Raw genomic sequence first — 24,221 nt, 5'->3', positions numbered from 1 at the left:
CATCTTCCTGTCTTGTAGCCATGCCTGTCCTGACTTTACCCCAAGTTCAGGCATGGCCGTAAAGGAAAGGAGAGGAGCCGCGGGGTGGAAGGGGTAGTTCGTGCCTGAATGAAAGGGAATAAAGACGTGTTTCCCCAGGAAGCCCGTGTCCTTGCACTCTTAGGGCGTAGGACATGAAACTGGCGACAAGGGTGGGATGCGGAGTCACTCCCCTCTACCTCCTGCAAGACTAGACGAAGCGCGCGCTACCGCAAAGGAGAGCGGAGCGTCCAAGCCGTTAGGAAGGAGCACGAGCAACTGACAGCACGCCGATGCGGCCCGTGATCGGGGAGATGCACCCGAGGGCCTAAACGCAAAGGCAGAACCACAACCCTATGAAGGGACAACACGCGAAGACAGGGGTAAGCTAAATGAAAATGCCCCTGTGAAGATTGAAGCATGCGTGCATGAGTCCTTTTCAGCAGCCATTTTAAAGTCAGGCACGCAGCATTGGCCAAGCTTAGTCCTAATGCGGTGGCCATCTTGAAGTCAGGCCACATGCTTTAAACCCTCTGGGGCCCACCAAAAGTGATACTGAGCCACACAGACGCCTCTGAAGCCTAGTAGAGCCACATTGCGCCCCACCACGTCGGACCCTGACTCCTCGCAGCAAGCCGTGCCTGGCCCGGCACACAATGCCCCACCGCCTGGACCGATACTCATGGGAGTATCATACCTGCGCCCTCCTGAACCACTAACGCTGACGTCTGGAAACAGCATGGGCCCCGCGTGGAAGAGTTGGCTTTTGAAAACTTCATGAAGGGGTCACAAGTCCATGACTCTAACCAACAACTCATAGCCCTACATAATCTTATAGGTAAAGACATTGGACAAATCATTAAAGACCTACCACCGGCCAATGCTGCGTCATATGAGAGCGTGAGAGACTCTCTGAATAAGAAATTCCTTCACAAGTGGGACCTAGACTACGAGTATTCTACATTCAACCTTGCATCTCAGGAGTGAGACGAATATATGGGCGACTTTATCTAGCCCGCCATTGTGAATTCGCCAACTTCAACACAGAAGACGCACTTCGCCTACATATCATTGACGGATGCCAATCTGAGTCACTACGCCATCCACTACTGAAGAAGCACTACACTCTCAACGAGATAGAAGAACTCACCCACATCAACGACCAAGCAGAAGAGCACGCACGGAAGATGGAGGCCAGAAAAACTTAAAAAAAAGAACAAGCTCTCCGCGTACAATCTCACATAGAACCGAGGTGCCGTCCGGACCACCACACATCAGTAAGATTTACAAGATCACCTCATACGAAGTTACCCCGCAGAGGGACAAAGAACTGTCACTCCCGAAGACAACCTCCACAGTGCTACCGGTGTGGCTAAGACTACCCTCACACAGGTCAGTGTCCAGCCATTGTCCAACAATGCCACTGATGGAAATATGGATTTTCTGGTCAGTTATGTCCCCTATCTTGGACCCCAACGGTTCTATGTACATGTTACAAGTACATGTATGTTCCCTCCAGTTCCAGTTATGAAGACGCAAATACATGTGCGTCCACCGTCAACATGTCCTCTGTCAGATCCACCATGAATAGGCCGGATATTCCCTTCCTAAGTACGAAAGGCCACCGCCTTTATATGGTTCACTTATGCCATTTTACAGTCCAGGCAAGTAGGCCCTAATTCTGTCATCAAAACTCTTCTTGCCTTCTGCCTCTGAAAGCTCCAGTCTGAGCCTGCATCTGTGACCATGAACTTTGTCTCATTCTCTGCGCGGCTCATGAAGCCTGACATCAGTCTATTCTCTGCCAAGAACTGTATTTCACCTTCGAGTTATCTGCTTCCCCCTCAGCCGATGCATTCCTGCCTAGTAGTTTAAGTAAACATTCTTCTAGCTACCAAGCAAAGGGCCCGGTTTCTCTGTCTTAATACAAGTAATTCATAGCCCTGATACTATGGAAGATTCCTGCCCTCGCATTTAGTGTAGACACTTAGACGCTTGTACACGCATACACAGTCAGTATAGAATAGATTCTGTCCGAGAGTCCTTCCTTTGTGGATAACATAGTTCTTTAAACATAGGATGTTAGATATGATTTGGGATTAGGTTGACTTGACCCCCCAGACTTCTTGTCTCCACATGTAGAGCTAAATGTCAAGTCCCCTTCACCCCCTAGTTACACGTCAATTACACGTCATACTGCTGCGCGCGCATCTATGCCAAGTATTATCTTATAGATCCACCTATACATGACATCACAACCAATTATGTTCCTTTTTACTCCTTATTACACCCATTTTTTGGTTACGTAGATATATCGTCATTTTCCTTATCAATTGTTACGCCTACTGTATTCGCTTCATTGTAATGTATGTTCTATAAAAGCCATTTCATGTCAATAATGTATGTACTTCACTTCCTGAACCTTCGTGGTGACGGAACTTGGAGCATCCGATTATAATCGAGTATTGGAATAAAGCCCATTCCGAACCTCTAATACCACGGATTCTGCCTCTCATTTTATTGAGCTATTTTATTATGTTTCTGTATCAAATTCAGTCCCGGTAAAGGAAAATTATTTACCACATGATGGCGCCCGAACAGGGACACTTTCTCATCTCACGCGCCGGCGGTGAGTTGCAGGCCCGGTCTCCTGCCACAGCTGGACGGACAATAACGCGTACCAGCAGGATTTCCTGTATCTCCCTCCGGTCAAGCGGGGGCGACTGAGACTGCGATCAACACCCAGACGAGGCGGTGAGAAGTGCGAAGTATCCCGACCAGAGCCTAGCTGAGAGAGCAAGATCCGAGGTATACAGAGACCCACCAGTTCGAAGTCGAGTCCAGTGTCCGACGAGTCGAGTCGAGTCCAGTCCGATTCAAGTTCAAGTTACCGAGGCCTTCCGTTTCCGAAGCTACCCGGTGAGTACCATTGCTGGGGAGGCATTTCTGACGTGCACATAGGTTGTGCCGGTCAAGACGGGTTTGGGTACACAAATCCGGTCTGCACTGTTTTAGCAGTGTATCTGTACTGTTTAGCAGTATATCAAGTATTCCGAAGTATCTAGTTATTGTCAAGAATTAAGCTTGGTGATTAGTTATGCAGACGATCATCATTGTTGTTTCAGTTAAAGGTTTAATGTTTAAATGTTAAATGTGTTTAAATACGTTCTGTATATTGTGGTATGAATGACTGTTCATTATCGTGTTTATTGTATTAAGTCTGTTCAAAAATCAAGTATCAGATCAGTTGGTCGAAATCAAGTATAAGGTCAGTTCTCAATATGCCGTTCTTTTCGAAACTAAGACAGATCACTACGAGAAAAGGGGTACTCGAAGAAGCCGTTCCCATTCCTCCTAGGGACACTCCAGGGTACTTCATGTATCATAAACATGGCCTAGACGCCATATTATTTCTTGATTTATGGGTAGACTATACCAAGGAATTACCAGAAAGTCAGAGGTGGCCCACAGCGGGAACCTGGGATGCGGAATGCATCATAAAAGTAGAAGAAGAGTTATGGAAATGAAAAGTCAGACAGTCGCAGAAAGATGCCATTGAATTATGGCGTAAAGAATCACATAGACGAACAGAAAAAGCACGTAGACAGGAAGAGAAGAGTAAAGAGAATTCCAATAAAGTTCGAGAAAATCTATTAATTGAGGAAGGTATCCGAGTGAAAACAGAACAAGTAGACAGACAAAGAAATGCCCTTATGAATGGTATGTATCCCCTTCTGGCCGAAGGATTACCTAAGGCTACCCCAGAAATACCAAAAGACTTGCCACCCCCATTGTTCCCAATAAAGGTACATCCTAAGGGGCATCCTAGAACCGCAGAAGACGTTTTTCTTTCCTCATATTTAGATGACGCAGCTCCCGAATATGCTAATTCCGCCCCGCATAGACCGCATACCAGGGAGATCCAACGCCAAGATCCAGTACCCGTATCCCTACAGCAACAAATCGAGTCACAAGTTCCGGCAAGCACATCTGTTTCTGCATCCGCTCCTACAGCTACTTCTATAGCTGTGTCCACACCTATAGTTGCTGTGTCACGTCCGACGAATCCTTTCACACCCGACACCCCAGATGGGGCCACGGGAGGTGCTACCAATATCTTTTCTACGCCGCCCAGAATAAATAAACTTACTTTTCAAGAGTCCGCACATTCACGTACACCCAAACTCATAAGTGCCCGTGCGCTGAAGGAACTTCTTATAGATTGCAGATATGACCCCGTGCCCGGTAAAGAGGACGAAATGACCCTAGCATCATTACGTATCAGACGAGCCGCAGTGTATTTAGGGAAGTTACCAGGAATGACTGCACATCTAGATAATATATACCATTTTGTCCAAACAGGGCGAGATCCAGAATGTATTCACAGAGCTATGGAATACCAGAAAGTAGAGATACAGGGGGAACTGTTACGTTTCCTCATAAACTGTGTGATCAGAAATCAAGACCGACCGGGGGTAGACCCGGAAGCAATGCAAATTCTTACAAGATGGAGCCAGAATATATCAGAAGGGAGACATGATAAACAAAATTGTATAATAGCCATGTGCCGAAAGATCCGAAAAGAAATAGAACGCCTACACGAAGAGAGATTAGAGGTAGACGAGTTCGAACAAAGCGAGGAAGAAGGGTCAGGACCGCCCACAGGACAGTCAGAAACTATAGCCTATGTAGGTAAAAGAAGATCTTATAATAGTACGAGATGTCTTATTGACCCGATACGCCCGATATGTCCAGACAATAACAGGGGTTTCCCAACACCCATAGTCCATATAAGGTCTAACGAGCATTCGTTCCAAACAGCTGACAAACTACTCCGAGAACGAAGGGGTTATCATTTTCTCGATTCTATGGATGAACAAGATTTAGCCAGGGCAGCTGTCCATTGGGTGGACAGTCCCGGAAAATATAGTGATGATACAGTAGTACGCACATTTTTTAATCTCACCCCAGATGAACAGAGGTTAGCTGGGATTTATATGATTCAACAACTCATTATACTATATCGGAGTCAACATTCAGATCCTGGTCCCTTACCCGACATATTGACTGAATTACTCACGAATAGATGGAGAGGTTCAGGTACTAAATTAATTAAAGAAATTCTAGAATCAAGAAAGCAATATATTCTTTTTGTATGTTCAGAACATGTTTCATTGCCCGTCAAGGAAAGAACCACGTATCACATGGATAGACAGAATCCCTTACGAGAAGTGCACCCAATAAAGGGCGAGGACAACGAGTTCAAGCGCGTATTTGTATACACGCCCATATCAAAAATAGAATTGTTACAAATGAAGAAAGTGGTACCCAGTCATGACAAAGACCCAGCGGGTTTTCACCGAGAAATTAAAGACATGTTACTCATGGGAGAGTATACCTATCCCGACATTATGACAATATTAAAGGTATTGATGCCTGCTGGCATTTATGAGAAACTCAAGGAAAAAGAGTGGGAGGTAGGAGACCAAAAGATAGAATGGTCAGTATTAGAAGCAGAAGAAAAGGCCCGAACTGCAGGAGCAGGACTTGGGGACAAAACTAAGGCATTACCAGGTTTACTAGTACAGGTACTGCCACGTTTATTAACTACGAAAAAGGAAGATTGGGGTACAATTTCAGCCTGTAAACAGAAGCAAGATGAAGACACTAGTGATTACTATGCCCGATTTGAAAAATGTTTTGGTATAAATAGTGGCATAAAAGCAAGTAGCGAATCATACCCACATCTGTTTGTAACAAAATTAGTAGAAAATGCCCTGCCCCCAGTAAAGAATAGAGTATTAAAATTCGAGAGTACCTGGCAAGGTAACACTCCATCACAAATGTTACAAATGTTACAGTACCATCACAATAGAATTAGAGAGAAACAAGAACATGAACACAGACGCATGAAAGACACGAAAATGAAAATGTTAGTTTCCCAGACAGTTCCAGCTGAAGGGCATAAAAAGGGTATGACACATTCCGATTCAGCAGGACCTGTAAAAGGGACATGCAATTATTGTAAAAAGCCAGGTCATTACGTACACGATTGTCCAGTTTTAAAACATAATATCGCCATAGGTAAAACGCAAGAAAGATCACGGCCACTTAGACAAGATCAGAATGAACAAGGAGCTCTGCAGCATGCCCAGGCCATGCCAGCCGCACAACAGCCAATACAGTTCGTGCCAGCTGCACCAGCGTTGCCTGTTGCTGCCACACAGACAACAACACGACAAATGTATCAGACCGCACAGTATGAATATCCTGAGTACCAGCGTTACGCATGAACTAGCCTAGAGAGGGAAGTTGACTTACCCCTTATCGAGATACCAGTAGACCAAGAAGGACCTTATATACATAGTGAATTGTTAGGCCAAGACAGAAAATTTGTACTCGATACCGGGGCAAGTCGAACAACCATAAAACGTAGTGAAGTTCCAGGGGCACCCCTCTCAGGCTCACAAAATATTTCCCTTGGTTTTTCAGGAAAACCTATTGTTAATGAAGTGTCACAACCTCTGCCACTTACGATAGGACCTCTGACCCGAACTACAGATTTATTGCTTACTAAATCATGTCCAGAAAATCTATTAGGAATAAAAACGTTAAAAGCTCTAGGAGCCATAATATGTTGTTCTCCGGAAGGAGTAAGATTGTTTTTACGTGATTTTAAAGGTCACTATGTATCTAGAGACATGGATCCCCGACTGCATACTTTACCGACACATCTATGGGCACAAGGCCCTACTGATGTTGGTTGCATGAATATTACACCATATCGAGTCACATTAAAGGCAGGAGTGGTGCTACCACGAATGCGACAATACAAGTTACCGCCAGATGCTGTAGTGGCTTTACTACAAATCATTGACGAGCTCATTACCCAAGGAGTAGTTGTAGAAACAGACTCCAATGTATGTAATTCCCCGATAATTCCGATTCTTAAACGAACAGATCCAAAGGCCCCGCCAGTCTATCGATTGGTTATTGATCTGCGCGAGTTAAACAAATGCATTGTGCCACAATTCCCTGTGGTCCCAGATATCTCGTCATTGCTGACAGCCATTGATTCCGAAGCAACATTCTTTACTGTAATCGATCTCAAGAATGCCTTTTTCAGCGTCCCAATAGATCCGGAAAGCCAATATTTGTTCGGATTTAGTTTAAATGGACGTAGCTTTAAATTCTCACGCGCACCTCAAGGATTTACAGAAAGCCCCAGCATCTATAGCCAAGCACTGAAACGAGAACTCAACAGTATCCACATGCCAGTTAACACTGCTCTGCTTCAATATGTCGACGATCTGCTGATCACCGCGAGAAGCGAACCGGAATGTGAAAAAGCATCACTGACAGTTTTACAATTTCTAGCCGAAAAGGGGCACAAGGTGTCCCCTTCTAAGCTGCAATTCTGTGTCCAGCGAGTTATTTATCTTGGACACTCGCTGTCCAAGGAGGGAAGGCAGCTTACACCAGACCGCATTCAGTTAATAGCTAACATGCCAATACCCAAGACACAAAAGGAGGTGCGGGCTTTCATAGGCCTCACTTCATACTGTAGACAGTGGATCCCGCAATATGCATTTCTAGCAAAACCACTCATTCAGTTGACAACCCAGGAGGCAGCCACATCGACTGTTCTCCCTTGGACCCAGGAACATACGCAAGCTTTTGAAAGCCTAAAGAAAGCTTTATGTCAAGCACCTGTTTTAGCAACACCATGTTACAGAAAACAGTTTACACTCTTTGTTACAGAACGCGAAGGTACTGCCTTGTCAGTACTCACACAGGATCAAGCAGGAGCACACAAACCATGTGCTTATTTTTCTAGTACATTAGATCCCGTAGCTCAGGCTTTGCCTGCATGCCTGAAATCAGTGGCAGCGACAGCTTTAGCAATCAGACAAAGCGATGCCATAGTGTTAGGACATCCATTGACAGTTCAAGTACCACATGCAGTAGAGGTTCTTGTAAATAGAACGCAAACACAACACTTGACTATAGCGCGACTTACAGGATACGAACTTACATTGTTTCAGCCACACATAGAAATCAGACGCTGTAACACATTGAATCCTGCCACACTTTTGCCAGTAACCGGAACAGACCCACTAGCCCATGACTGTATTGAAGTTATTACTATAACGACAAAACCCAGACAAGACTTGACAGATGTCCCATTGTCAGATCCAGACCTGACGTTGTATGTAGATGGTTCATGTATGAGAACAAGTGCAGGAGAATTAGTGGCCGCTTACGCAGTCACAACAGATACTGAAGTCATTGAAACTAATCGTATAAATACTTTGTCAGCTCAAGCCGCAGAGCTCATCGCTCTGACACAAGCCTGTATTCAAGCCACGAATAAAAAAGTCAACATATACACTGATTCACGTTATGCATTCGGAGTTGTACATGACTTCGGCGTGCTGTGGCGAGAGAGAGGTTATTTAACTTCCCACGGTGCCCACATTCAGCACGGACCCCTCATTCATGCCTTATTAGATGCAATACATCTACCTACTGCAATATCAATTATGAAATGTAAGGCTCATACGAAGGTTACTGATATCATTTCTCAAGGCAATGATTTAGCGGACAGAACAGCTAAACAGACTGCTCAAACTCAAAAACATCCGACATGACAAAGACAATAGTCCCGATGCCGACACATTGTATGACAGTTAAAGATCCTACTCTTGACGTGATTGACATACAGACACATGCTACACCAGACGAAATAAAGAAATGGACTGAATTAGGAGGGATCCAAACGGACCAAGGATGGATGATGAAGGAAAAGTCTGTATGGTTCCTTCCTGATTCAATGGTCCAAGTTATAATTAACACTATACATAGTCCAGCACATCTAGGAGAAAAAGCTATGCTAGACAGCATTCAACACATTTGGTTCAACAAACATTTACGAGCAGCAGCCAAACAAAAGGTCCGTACCTGTATGATCTGTTGCCAGTTTAACCCAGGAAAAAGCGTTCCCGTAGAACAGGGTGGATTTCATCCTCCTAATAATCCTTTTGAAGTACTCCAGATGGATTATATCCAGATGGAACGATGTCGAGGATTCAAATATGTTCTCGTAGTTGTCTGCGCTCTGTCTCGTTGGACGGAGGCATACCCGGTTTCAGATTACACTGCCCCGACTACTGCCAAACAGTTAGTTCGAGAATTCTTCCCACGCTACGGTTTACCACGTGTTGTCTACTCAGATAACGGCCAGCCGTTCTCATCCGAATTAATGAAACATGTTTCACTTCTGCTAGGATATCAGTGGAAATTCCACTGTGTCCGACACCCCGAAGCAGCAGGTCTCGTAGAAAGACATAATCAGATACTGAAAATCAGACTGTCCAAAATATGCAGAGAGAAAGGTGTCGACTGGATAGTAGCATTACCAGTTGCACTCTTTTACATGAGAATGGTAGCACACTCTCGAACAGGGCTATCCCCGTATGAGGTGATCTTCGGCAGACCACCAAATATGTGGGGGACGCCTGTACCACGCAAAATAACTGATATTGACTGTAATATGCTGACAGATTACTTGGCTTCCTTGATGTCTGCACTACAATCTTGTCGTTCACAGGTTGCTGCAGCATTTCCCGACAACACTGAGGTGAAACCCCATGACGTAGTTCCGGGTGATATTGTATTTGTGAGAAATTTCGACCGAAAGACTCAGCTGGAGCCCAGGTGGAAGACACCCAAGTTGGTTCTGCTGACCACAAGAACAGCCGTGAAGATCGAGGGCCGCAAGGGCTGGATTCATTCAAGTCATATCAAGAAATTTCATGGACTATCCTCGAAAATAGACATTATGCCCTGCACTCCCTCACAGACTGATTCAAAACTTCCTTTGGTTGAAAAGACTGAAACCGAACTTTACAAACTAAAGCTTAGGCCCAACAAGTCGAGCAATTTGATTGTTTAAGTCCTCTCCAAGGTGAAGCGGTTGAATTGTCTCTGACATGTATCCCTTGGACCTGAGTAGAGAAAATACCCGGAAAATGTTGAAACGACAGGCGTATTGTAAATCACTGCGTAGCCACTGCATAGTGACATTATTAATTCTGTTTTTATTAAGTCTTTTAATAATTATTACAAGTATGTTGTTGCACATATATTACCCTATTTCTAGACATGTTTATAATATTGCTGCTGAACATTCTTTTAGTGACTTACCTCCGCATGAATTATCTTATAGACTTGCGCTGCGCAATAACACTTTCATTAGTATGTTACATCATTCCCATCAGACTAGTAATGCCACCAATTGTTGGGTGTGTGGTCGGCTCCCTCCCTATCAGAATTATGAAGGAGTCCTGCCTTTCTTTCCACATCCATTTACACGTAATGGCTCCTGTGGAGCATGGTTTAGTTTAATCAATTCCATAAACTCAGACACAGCAGTTTACCAAGATCAGTGGGTATGGGGAAACCTGAACCTAGTTTTACTCAAGGTCTGCTATCCTGACAAGGAGGGTCGCCCCAAAAGAACAGGAACTGATCTAGAAAATGAAGTATATGGATTAGGTAATTTTACACCTAATCTCATGATTCTAAATGTCGTATCCGAAGTTGAACTAGTCTTACCCACCATGTCAGTATTCCCAGCGAAGGGTGAATTGTGTGTAAGAAAGGTTGGTTCCATACATATGGGCCATAGTAAGTGTACTACTACAGTAGAATTCAGTGATCAAGGCAAATCTTCATTCAGAGCTTATCGCCACTCCTACTTTATATGTGGTCAGACTGCATATATGCGTCTACCTCTAGATTGGGATGGTACCTGCTACATTGCATTCCTTTTGCCACCTGTCTTCCTAGCTCCTCCTGATTATTATAGAAATATTCATTTAGTACACAATAGAGAGCGGAGAGATCTCCCCATTGTCGATTACACTGAGACGGCATGGGACAAGTATGTAGATTTTAATAAAGGCATCTTTCCCTACATAGGTACCGTTACTAATAGTAAGCTGATACGTAGATTAACTAGAACCCTTGAAGCAGTAGTGAATGAGACTATTTCCGCCTTAGGCAATTTAACAGAAGAGCAGTCTGCTATGCGGATTGTTGTGCTTCAAAATCGTCTTGTCCTTGACGTCATCCTGGCTGATAGGGGCGGAGCTTGTAGGGTCATCGGATCAAGCTGCTGCGTATTCATACCAGAAAATTCGCCATCTGTATATAAAGCCATCACTCGCCTTCATAAGATTGTAAGCCAGATACACCAGAACCCAGGCACTTGGACTTGGTCCAGTTGGTTTTGGAATGTGATATCAGCCTGGGGATGGAGAGTTTTATCCTTCCTAGGTATTGGCCTTCTCCTACTATTCAGTTGCTGTCTATGTCTACAATGTGGACCAGCGATCTGTGGTCTGTGTACCACATCGTGTATTCCACCACCAAGATTTCATTCGTCACGGAAGAAGAAAGAAGAACAAATGATGCTATATGAACAGATCAATGGATTAATGAAGATTGATATCTCTTGAAGGGCAAGTAGGGGACAAGGAGGGAATGTGGAAATATGGATTTTCTGGTCAGTTATGTCCCCTATCTTGGACCCCAACGGTTCTATGTACATGTTACAAGTACATGTATGTTCCCTCCAGTTCCAGTTATGAAGACGCAAATACATGTGCGTCCACCGTCAACATGTCCTCTGTCAGATCCACCATGAATAGGCCGGATATTCCCTTCCTAAGTACGAAAGGCCACCGCCTTTATATGGTTCACTTATGCCATTTTACAGTCCAGGCAAGTAGGCCCTAATTCTGTCATCAAAACTCTTCTTGCCTTCTGCCTCTGAAAGCTCCAGTCTGAGCCTGCATCTGTGACCATGAACTTTGTCTCATTCTCTGCGCGGCTCATGAAGCCTGACATCAGTCTATTCTCTGCCAAGAACTGTATTTCACCTTCGAGTTATCTGCTTCCCCCTCAGCCGATGCATTCCTGCCTAGTAGTTTAAGTAAACATTCTTCTAGCTACCAAGCAAAGGGCCCGGTTTCTCTGTCTTAATACAAGTAATTCATAGCCCTGATACTATGGAAGATTCCTGCCCTCGCATTTAGTGTAGACACTTAGACGCTTGTACACGCATACACAGTCAGTATAGAATAGATTCTGTCCGAGAGTCCTTCCTTTGTGGATAACATAGTTCTTTAAACATAGGATGTTAGATATGATTTGGGATTAGGTTGACTTGACCCCCCAGACTTCTTGTCTCCACATGTAGAGCTAAATGTCAAGTCCCCTTCACCCCCTAGTTACACGTCAATTACACGTCATACTGCTGCGCGCGCATCTATGCCAAGTATTATCTTATAGATCCACCTATACATGACATCACAACCAATTATGTTCCTTTTTACTCCTTATTACACCCATTTTTTGGTTACGTAGATATATCGTCATTTTCCTTATCAATTGTTACGCCTACTGTATTCGCTTCATTGTAATGTATGTTCTATAAAAGCCATTTCATGTCAATAATGTATGTACTTCACTTCCTGAACCTTCGTGGTGACGGAACTTGGAGCATCCGATTATAATCGAGTATTGGAATAAAGCCCATTCCGAACCTCTAATACCACGGATTCTGCCTCTCATTTTATTGAGCTATTTTATTATGTTTCTGTATCAAATTCAGTCCCGGTAAAGGAAAATTATTTACCACAGAAAGACAACCACTTTGAAGCCGCTTGTGAAGCCCGTCGCACAGACGAGACAGACCAAGCAAAATACAGGATCACGTCACCACGTAAGGGCTGTACAAGGACGAAGAGACCACTCGACAAGCTCATCAAGATCCAGTACACAGTCACACAGCTCATACCGATCCCAGCGGTCAACATCCAGAGAGTCGTCCTCCCTTACTCCCATATCACAAGACAGTGATGAATATGTATGCATGGTGAAAGATACCCAGAAAGACTGAGGAAATACCTGCGAGTACACATCCGAATGGGAAGTCATTCTGCCAAGTTTGTTCTAAACACAGGTGCATCGCTCAACTACAGTTGCGCCACTGAATACCAGAGCATGAATCCGAAACCAAAGCTAGAACCAGCCGCATTATGGGTCTACACGTGGATGTCCATAGAACCATTACCATGTCTAGGACAATTTCGTACCACGCTGACCTACAAAGACAGGAAAATTCAAGCACAAATCCACATGATCGAAGGCCCTGAAGCAGCAGACTGCCTTCTCAGCTTACCAACGGTGGAACGCCTGAAGCTAGTCGAGATCCTGTACAAAGTGGACGACTCACCAGACATTGTCAACAAGTTCCCGAAGCTGTTCAGGGGTCTAGGGAAGCTGGCCCCTTTCAAGGTCAAGCTGCACATCAATGAGCAAGTGACACTAGTGCACAGCATCACAGGAAAGTGCCATTTCACCTACAACAAGCGGTAGATGACGAACTCCAAGACCTACTAAAGGCAGACATCATAGAAAGATAAACTGGACCCACTCCATGGGTGTCGCCAGTAGTGGTCGTGCCCAAGAGGGGTCAGGACAACAAAGTACGCATGTGTGTAGACATGCGAGCTCCGAACATAGCCATCGAACGGGAGCGACACCCAGGACCCCACATCAGCGACATGATCACACGCCTGAGCGGAGCGACAGTCTTCTCGAAACTAGACCTCAACAAGGGGTATCATCAACTTGAGTTGCACGAATGGTCACGATACATCACTACATTCACCACACACCAAGGACTTTTCAGGTATAAGCGCCTCAACTTCGGAATCTCATCAGCTGCTGAGATTTTCCAGGAGGCTATTTGGCGAGTAATACAAGACATTCCAAACACATTCAACTACAGTGACGACATCTTGGTTTTCGGAGAGACCCAGAAGATCACGACAAAGCGCTAGACCGGGTGTGCCACGCCCTCCTTAATGCCAATCTCACACTTAATCAGGATAAATGTGAGTTTCACAAGTCGACTCTCAAATTCTACGGCCACATCTTCTCAAAAGAGGGCATGAGACCTGACCTGGAAAAAGTATCAGCACTATCGGACACTCCACAGCCGCATGATGTAAGCGACATCCGCTCGTTCCTGGGTATGGCCAGCTACTGTGCCCGCTACATCAAAGATTACGCAACCATCAGTTATCAGTGGTCAGCCACGTGTGACCAAGCCTTCAACAAAATTATGACAGCGGTGAGTTCAGCCATCAACTTAGCGTATTTCAACCCCAAGCAGAAAACAGAAATCACAGTGGATGTCAGCCACGTTGGGCTAGGGGCAATTCTGGCACAATACGATGACGAAGCGGACCAACGCCACATCGTCACATACGTCAGCCGCAGCCTCACCGACACAGAAAAAGCATATTCCCAACTGGATAAAGACAGCCTGGCGGTCGTGTGGGCGTGCGAGCACTTTCACCTTTTCGTATATGGCAAGCACTTCACACTCATCACTAACCACCAAGCGCTGCCAACCATCTTTGGGAACCCCCGGGCGAAGATGCCTCCGCGGATTGAACGGTGGGGAATCCGCCTGCAAGACTACACATATACCATCATTCACAAGCCGGGGAAGGCGGAGAACCTGGCAGATTACATTTTGCAGCATCCCCAATCTCTGACGCGAGTGCGACACTCTGTAGCTGAGGGATATCTCTACTTCGTCATTGACCAAGCTCGCCCACCGGCTGTTCCACTAGAAGCCATAATTGACGCATCTGCTAAAGATGTTACAATCCAAAACATCATACATCGTGTTCGCACCGACTCATGGTGACACCTAGAAGAACGGAAGACAAGTGACATCATCAACACACAGGAACTCATGGCATTCAACCACGTCAAAGATGAACTCTCCATCAGTGACAATGGACTACTACTAAGAGATCGGAGGATTGTCATTCCCAGCCAGCTGAAATAGGGAACTGTAAACCTGGCACACGAAGGACAACGAGGGGTGGTAGCCACGAAGAAAGCGCTGCGAGAGCGCATCTGGTTCCCTTCCCATGACCAGATGGTAGAGACCAGGCTCAGAGACTGCCCACACTGTCAACTAGTAGGGGAGAAGAATCACACGCTCCCCTGCAGATGTCAGACCTACCAGATAGTGTATGGCAACAAGTAGCCGTCGACTTCTTTGACCCGCTGAAGTAGGGAAAATACATCATCGTCATCATGGACGAATATTCCCGATTCCCCATCGCTCACCAGATTTCCTCTACCAAAGCGACCACTGTAATACCTGTCATTGATGAAGCATTTCCCGCAGTGGTAAAGACTGACAACGGTCCACCTTGTAATGGACAAGAATTTGCAGAATTCGCGAAACACCTAAATTTCAAGCACCGGAAAATCACTCCCATGTGACCCCAGGCCAACGGGATGGTAAAGCGATTCATGGCCACCATAATAAAGTCAATGCAACAAGCTGGGCTAACTCACCGTGATATTCAGCCAGCACTAAACGAAGTACTACAGGCATACAGGACCACGCCACACAGCACCACAAACCAATATAACCAAGCAATGGGGTTCCATTTTCTGTTGATACTAAAAATCTTCACTCCTTTAAGCTTTATAAATGAGGTTCATGATCTTGAATATCATTCTCTGATCTACCGGGAGTCCGTGAAGTGATTTAAACATTGATGTTACTTGATAACTAATCCCCTGTTTTTAACTTTTTATTTAAATGTGTGATATTTCAATTTCATAAATGTTATCCACAAGTATCAAAACTATAATATCCTCTACAGATATAGAATGTCCAGCATATGCATCACTTAAACAAGTCCAAAAGAGTCCTAAGAAAGACAAAGAAAACGAATCCCAATAGAAAGCTCTACATATGGAGGCAAACACAGAACATAATACAACATCTTTTGAGAATATCAGCCTGTTGATTCAGGGCATGATGTCAAAAAGCAGGAAGACAGATAATTCACTTATAATTCTCAGTCTGCCAGATCCTCCTCTTGCTACTTGCCCTGTCTATACCTTTCTGTACTGTGTACCTCAGCCTTTGGCCTTTGTTGTACATTTCTTAACCAAACCTTTCTCAAAGGTGTCCCCTGTGCCGTACATTTCATGACTTTATGCCTCTTGGACAGAATCAATGAACATAATTAAAGTCTATTTTTCCTCTTATCCTTCTTAGATTTGGTATTCATTCCCAACAGATAGGTATTGAGGCTTTACTGTGCAGCTAAACGGGACGATTGAAATAGCTGCATTTGTATTTACACCTAGTCTGCCTCTTGTTACCTAGTAACAATTCTCTCTGTTCTCTCAATATAATAACCTATTGTCAAAAAACTGGAACTGAGTGATCAAATAGCCCTCCATGTTTGGAAGCCTCAAAGCTGCCTAACCCTCTATAATTCAGCAGTTTAAGCACAATAAGGTTAATTAGGTACGTTTTTATGGATGTTTTGGACAACTGTATGCAAAGCACCATTGTAGACGCTATTATAAAGTCTAGAAAAGAAAAACATTTATTGTGATTTCCACTAGGTGGTGGTTGGGTTGAGTGGGAAGTCTCAGCAGAGGATCATCAGTTTGTGTTGTTTTGCAATGTTCAAGAGAGTTTAGTTCAACCAGGATACCATACTGTTTTTTTCACTTTATGTGATAGTAAAAGAACTTTTCATGTAATTGGGTGTATTGAGTTTCCAGATGTATCTACCAGGATCTCTAATGTAGACCTATTGTAGCCTACATAGGTCTTGGTCATCCAGGATTGATTATGTTTCCGATCTTCGTTATTGTTTATGTCTTTCTCCAGGTTGCTCTATCAGTAGAAATTCAGCTGCATGTTATCACCATAAATTGGGATCTGTTAACTTACAGTTACCTCTGCCATGTGTTCTTCGTATATAGTCAAAAGGAACATTGATAATGTTGAGACTTGGGATGCCACAGAAGTGATTTTTTTTTTTTATGACATGGATCTCCAGATGATGATTAGGGATTTTGTATTTCGCAGGCATAAGCTGCACATGAATCCAAAGGCTCAGGACATCTGTCGTGCTGTAATCTATGCAGGCCTAAAGTGTCTCTGTGAACACAGGAAGACTGATCTTCATGTTTGTGGTAGGCCATAAACCTGATTGCCAGTTGTGAAAAGCCATTCTGTGATATTTGTTGTAAACGTAGTGATAATGTTGCCCATGAAGTGTGTTGGATATGGGCACAACTTTTGAATGCTGTAGATATGTACATAATTTGGACAAAGCATAACTGTGGGTACAAAAAAGGCAGATTTGTAAATGATTCCAAGTTTAGAGGTGTGAATATATATTTTTTATGAAAATTCAGTGACAAACACAACTTGAACTCTGTAAAGTTTGTTTATCACCCACCTTTGCATGAGGGGAACATTTATGACCCCAAAGGATTTGAGCAATGAGAGATTTGTCTATTATTTTGTTTTCCGTAACATTGTTCTACTAATAGGAGGTATAGATGGGTTTTGTCCCTTTATCTTCCACTTCTTGTACATGATATTTACAAAACATCATGAACTTTATGAGGTACAGACACTTTGCAACATTTTATGAACTTAATGAAGTTAAGCTAGACAAAGCTTCATGATTTTGTTACCTAACATTTACATGTAGGTGTGTGCAAAGTTGACAAGTTGACTCTCAACTTCACATCATTTGTTTTTAAGTATTTAAATAAGATGGTTAAAAAAGTGGCAGAAATACATGTTCTTGTGGCTCCTCAGGGCCACAACAGTGTACTAGTGTTTATGTGCTGCTATACGTCCTGATGCAAGGGGCAAACATTAACACTGAAATACAATTTTTTTGTACATTATAGAAAAACAAACATTTGTCCTAGTTTGTACCCAAATAATTTGTACCTAAATACCAGCTTTTCATTTGGAACAAGTATGACCAATTCCCCAACCAAAAGCTAACAAAACGTTAAAAAAAAAAAACATTTTGCAATCTAAAAAGCAAGTTTGTTTTAGGGATTAGTCCCCCAAATAGCAGCTTGTGCAGTACATCAACACTCATGTGTACTACAGATACATATGGAATGAATCTGTCTACCATGCACACATGTCAAAGTTGCATGTCAGAATTGTCCATAATTTACTAGTAATAGCGGGCTATTATCAAGGATGTTCACCTTATCCCAAGATTTTTTTTTGTAAACCTTCTTATTGGATTTTACAATTACCATACAGGGTATACTTCAGTCGATAGCTTTCATCATTGCATAACATTCATTGTCCACATTAATATGACGGATAACATCATGTCTACCGAGTAGTCACCTATCTTCTCGCACACGGTATGCTTAGATGTGTGCCTGTTCGGGAATATCGGGTAACATATGGTAGTGTCTAGTTTTCGGGTGTAACTGTTGTACTTTTGATGTCCCTGTATGATTGTGGAAAGAAACAATCAGTTTGTGTAACCGAATTGGGGAGACAGAACTCAGGGAGATGGGGCAGGGGATAAGGGCATTGCTCTTTGCTGTTTCGATGTCATCAAGAGGTGATTCCTCATCAGGGCGAGTGTAGCGTTCCGCTTGGGACAGTAGGGGGGTAATCTCGCTCAGGGGGTCCTTGTCGGGTTTGAGATGTGCCCGGGTCTGGCGCTGCCTGGGTGGCCTGTGGGGTGTCTGTGGGAGTGTCTTGTGATTATGTAAAGCTGTGGAGGAGCATCGACCACTCCATGGATATGTGGTTTTGCTTTGTGCCTCACGCCTCCTCCTGTCTGATGGTGTCTTCCTCAGCAGCCCCCCATTTCTTGACCGCCCCCTGCCATGCAGCTATTGGGGGACCGTCTGGCGATCGCTAGTGCATTGTAATTCTTCGCTTTGCAAGGAGTATGCCTCGTATTGCAAATCGGATCTCCACCTCTCTCTGTTTGCATCATTTAAATATTCCTAGGGCACTAGCCTCCCATGTGGTAAGTCCTGTCAGGCCCGTGACCGTTAACAGTGTGGCGTGCACTCTCGCCCAAAAGGCTTGCAGTGTGGAGCATGTCCATAACATATGGATGAATGTGGCATCAGGCGCGCGGCAATGGGGGCAGTCAAACTGTGTTGCAGGAAAGAAGCACTTGAGCCGCACCGGCGTGAGATATGCGCGCTGTAGTATGTTGAATTGGATATTTTTGAATCGCTGATTGCGTGACACTTTTTTGTGGTTTTCTAGTGCTGAGAGCCATTCTTTATCGTGTAGTGCCCGACCGAATTCATCCTCCCATTGGAGTCGCAGTCGTGTTAGTAGCATGCATGTTAGTTCCATGTTCTATTTGGATATCCACGTGATGAGGTGTTTCCCTGTTCCCATGTTTAAGATCATATGTAGTACCGGGTGTGTTTTAGGTTCCCCGTTCGTGAGATCCCACGTCATCCTGCAGTCGGCTACCAGTTGCCTGTGTACTAAGAACTGTCCTGCGAGGAGCCTGCTCTCTTCCGTCAACCCCGCAAACTAGGTCAGCTGACCATCGATGAACAGGGCTTCTATCTCAGTGAGCGCGTGCTCCATCCACACTCGCAATTCTCCCATTGTGTAGTGCCCCTTACCTTTAGGGAGAACAGCTAGTGGCAACAGTGGGGAGTACATGGGTGCTGCTCTGGAGAGGCGATGGGTTCGTAGTACGCAGGATCGAGCCACCTTCACCAGCAGAGGGTGTGTCGTGTTGGGTTTGGTCCCTGGAAGGAGCATCCGAGTTATCTCTGGAATTGCCAGTGTTCCCACCTGTGCTTCTGTTTCTTCTAGATGTCGGCCTGCCATCCAGTGCGAGAGCCACTGCAGCTGCACTGCAAGGAAGTAGGCCTCGAAGGACGGGGCTCCCAGCCCTCCCTTATCTCGTGGCAGCTGCAGTGCGTCAAAGCCACTCTACGGGGGCCCTTCCCCCAGATCAGCGAGATCAGTAAGGAGTCTAGCTCTTGAAAGAAGGGTCGCGGTTGGATCACAGGGACATTTGCAAAATAATAGAGAAGCCAGGGTACCATTACCATTTTTGATAGAGCTACCATTACTATTGGGGCCAAGGGCAGCGTCTTCCAGAAGTTAATTTGGGGTTTTAACACTCATAGGGCCCTGTAGTAGTTACCCTCCAGGAGATCTCTAGGTGTGTGATAGAGTTGAATTCTCAAGTATCATGGGGCATCCCCCTTCCAGGACAGTGTGGGGTCTCCTACATTGATCTCCCAGTGTGGTGTATCAGGGTGTAGGGGGTAGATAGTGGATTTGGCCCAGTTCACTCTTAACCCCCCTGGCTTCCCGAATAATTCAGTGAGTGTAGCCCAAAGGGAAGTGAGGTCTAATGTGATGTCCCTGATGTAAATGAGGAGGGCATCTGCATATAGGGATACACTGTGTGCACGCCCCTCAAGTGCTATACCCCATATTTTGCCATCTTCCCTCAGTCTCATCGCCAGCGGCTCCATTGCGAGTGCGAATAATAAAAGGGAAAGAGGACATCCCTGGTGTGTTCTGCGCGTTATCGAAAGGGGCGGTGAGATATCCCTGCCTAGTCGAACCCGTGTGATCAGCCCGGTGTACAGCAGCTGGATGTATGCCATGAGTTGGGGCCCTAGTCCCACCCGTTTCAGAACCTCAAATAAGTACTGCCATGCTAGAGTATCAAAGGCTTTCTCGTGGTCCAGCACGCGGCATGCAGCACGTGGGAATCTGCCTTGCACACTGTCCTGGATCTAAAAAAGCCGGCGTATGTTTTGGGAGGTGTTCCTCCTGGGTACGAAACCGCATTGGTCGGGGTGTACTAGATGGGGGAGCACTTCTGTGATTCTGTCTGCTAAGATTTTCCTGAGTATTTTGCAATCCGCGGTCAGCAGGGTGATAGGCCGGTACGAGGACCTGAGCAGCAGGTCTCGGTCCGGTTTAGGAAACGTCACTGGCGTGGATTCACACATGGTCTTGGGGAGCATCTTTGCCTCCAGCACTGCCTTAAAGACCGTGTCTAACTGTGGGACTAGTTGCTGGGAGAACATAGTGTAGAATTCTATGGGGAAGCCATCGTGGCCGGGGGCCCTGTTTTTGGCGAGGTGACGAATCACGTGTTTGATCTCCATTACTGCGAGTGGTTCATCTAGGGAGGCCCGATCCTCTTCCGTCAGCTGTGTTATAGTGTCAGTATCGAGCATCTTGTGGATATATTCCCTTCTGTCCTGAGCCGGTTCTCTATATAATGTCTCGTAGTACTCGTGAATGGCCGATAGAATGTCTGCTTGCACATACAGAATCTCGCCTACGGCTTTTCTGATACTGGTGATCAGTTGCGTTCGTGTGTCTTGTTTTATAATCCAGGCAAGCAAGGTGCTGGCTCGGTTTCCCTCATTGTGGGCTCTAGTGGCGTATGCACGAAAGTTATCCCGTCGTAGGTCTGCGCAAGCTTCCGCATATTTAGTCTTGGCTTCTGCCACCTGTGCAGGGGGGATCTGTTGTTTGTCCGCTTCCTTAGACAGTCGCCCTACCCGCTGCTCTGTTGCCCGCACTACCTGCTCTAGTGTTTTCTACACCCCGTGATTTGCCTAATGCATGGTCCCCGCAGGACCACTTTGAAAGCGTCCCATTCGAGTGTTCTAGAGTGTGTGGTGCCCACGTCCTTCGAAAAATAGTGTTGGATGTTCTCTGTTTGTTTGTGTTGAAACACTGGGTCCTCTAGGCAGTCTCCGGAAGTCGCCATGTGGGGACTGGTGGTGTGGGTGGGCGCCACCTGAGAGTCATGACATGAGCGTCGTGGCACGATATCAACCTGCCTAAATAGTCAGAGTGTTGGAGGAAGGGGAGGATCGTCCGCGTGCACATGAAGCAGCCCAATCGCATTTGCAGATTATGGGGAATAGAGTGGAAGAAGTAGAGGTTTTTTGTTGGGTGTGCATGATGCCAAACGTCTGTCAGTGACCAATGAGTGGCCCAGGCTTGAAATCGGGCTTTGTGTGAAGGCTAGCAAAGCTTTGGCGGGGGTGGGATTCATCCAGAGCGAGATCCAAGAAATGTTTGCAATCCCCCCTTAATACCCATGGGGAAGGTGTAAATTGCACCAAGTTACGCGACAGGGTCTTCCAAACTATTGTCTGTGCTGTATTGGGGGCGTATATGCTGCCTATTAGTATTGGTTGACCATCTAGTAACCCTTCCAAGAACGCATATCTCCCTTCAGGATTCGACTTCCTACCGGTCTCCAGAAATAGGACTCCCGGCCGGAGCCAGACTACGGTTCCCCTTGCATATGCTAAATATATTGTGGCGCCAAAGGTGCCTCGAGTTTAGAGTGGGAAATTTGATATCGGTCATCGGGGTCATGGCGGCTGATGGGTCGCGCTGTAATGGGGGGTGGTCTCGGGGGCCCCTGTGCAAACCCTCTGGTGTGAATAGTTACTGCCTGATGAGTGGTGTAGACCTATGAGCGCGTGCCTCTGCCCTTTGTGACAGGATAGGTGGGAGGTTCAGGTATGATAGGGAGTCAAACTAGAACGCTGTGGGGATGGAAACCCAATACAGGGGATCTTCTGCAACGTGCAGCACATCCAAACCTGTACTGCCATGTACCTATGAACTAAATGAACAGGGGGGTCCATCTGGCTCGCGTATGCCCCTAAGGTCCTCAGGTGGGGGCCCCCATTATGTTGTGGGTCTGGCCCGTGGGGGGTGCCTTGCGCAGATGCGTGTAGGGCCTTACATGAGCGCGGGGCATAATATGTGGTGTGATGCTACGAAGTGTGAATTGGCTACTGGAGTCCTTATAGCTACCATTTTGCAGGAGTTTCAAATGAGTGTGTCCGCAGTCTGTGGTGTGACCTTTGGCAGGGTCCCGGCGTTCTCGCCAGAGTCACTGGAGTCGTTTGGGTCCTCTTCAGGCGTGAAGATGTATGGAGTGCCTTTGTGGTCCGATGCGGAAAGATTCGTGCCCATTTCTGCTGCTACTTGTATTGCCTTCCGGCGGTCCGCTATGATTTGTTCCAGGTTTGGGAATGTCAGCGATTTGTGAAGTGACTATGTGGCAGAGCGGCTTTGGGATTTCTGGGTACGGCGCCACAGAGGCTGGAGCAACTTGAGTCTAGGTGTTCTTGTGTTCCCCTGCAGCGGATCGAGCCGCAGGTTCAGTTCCATCCAGTTAATGGCTTCTTGTGGATCTGTGAAGAATATTGCCGTGGCTTTGTAGATGATTTTGAGTTGCGCTGGGAACAGCAGTGAGTATTGAACCTTCTGGCTCAGGGCAGCGTGCCGGCACCCTGTGCACTCTTTCATTGGAGAAATAGGGAGTGAGTTCATCACGTGGCGTGGAGGACCGAAGCCAGGATTCCATGTATGCGATGGGGTCCCTGCCCTCCACGCCTTCCGGCAGATTCAGTATTCGCAGGTTGCTCCTCCTGGAGCACCCCTCCAAATTGTCTGTTCTTTCCTCCAGAGTTGTGACTTTGGCCTGCAGTTCTTTGATATAGCATTGTTGCACTTTGGTTTGAGGTTGCCAGGGCTTTTTCTCCGTCCGCCACTTTATCTGCTAATTTGCGGTGATCATCCCGCAGCAGGCTGAGGTCTGTGGCCAGGTTCCCCAAACGCTTCTCCATGGTGACTCCTGAGTGCTCTATTGCTGCCAGGACTCTGTACAGTTTTTCTGACATGGGGGCGTTAGAGTCCGTGTCCGCCTTTGAGCCTGCTGGGGTCGGGGACGTCGACCTAGCTGGAGGAGCTGTTTAAGGAGCTCCGGCTGCCTTAAGGCGTCCGATGGCTGGTGATGGCGTATGAATCGCTTGGTTGCCTGATCACGTGGCGCGGCCTCTGTGCCCAGCCCTGTCTGCTTCCCTCTTTGCTTTTGTGTTAGAGGCTGGGCCTTGAGCACACCGCAGCCTCGTTCTACTCTGGGGCACACAGTCCTGTCTCTCCTCCGGTGATGGGGTGAGCCCATGTGTCCGTTCCTTCTGTGATTGTAAACCTCCGTGCCTGCGGGCGCTGTCCGCCCCCAGCACCCGCCTGTGGAGTGCCCCGTGCGAGGGGCGGTGTTCCCTTCGCTAGTCCTGGTGAGGTTCCTGGGGGTCAACGGGGGGTCAGAATGCCCGAGTTATGGGCCTCACTTTAGTCTTTTCTCCCTGCTGGCCCCCCCTGACTGCTACCCCAAGGGTGGGTGCTCATGTGAGGCCACTCAGTGCTTGTAGTCTGTGTGATGGTGGGACGGTTTGTGGTGAGAGGGGAGCAT

Source organism: Triturus cristatus, chromosome 6 (assembly GCF_964204655.1).
Source record: "Triturus cristatus chromosome 6, aTriCri1.1, whole genome shotgun sequence".
Taxonomy (NCBI): domain Eukaryota; kingdom Metazoa; phylum Chordata; class Amphibia; order Caudata; family Salamandridae; genus Triturus; species Triturus cristatus.
The sequence above is the reverse complement of the archived record's forward strand: the minus strand, read 5'-3'. Positions refer to the sequence as shown.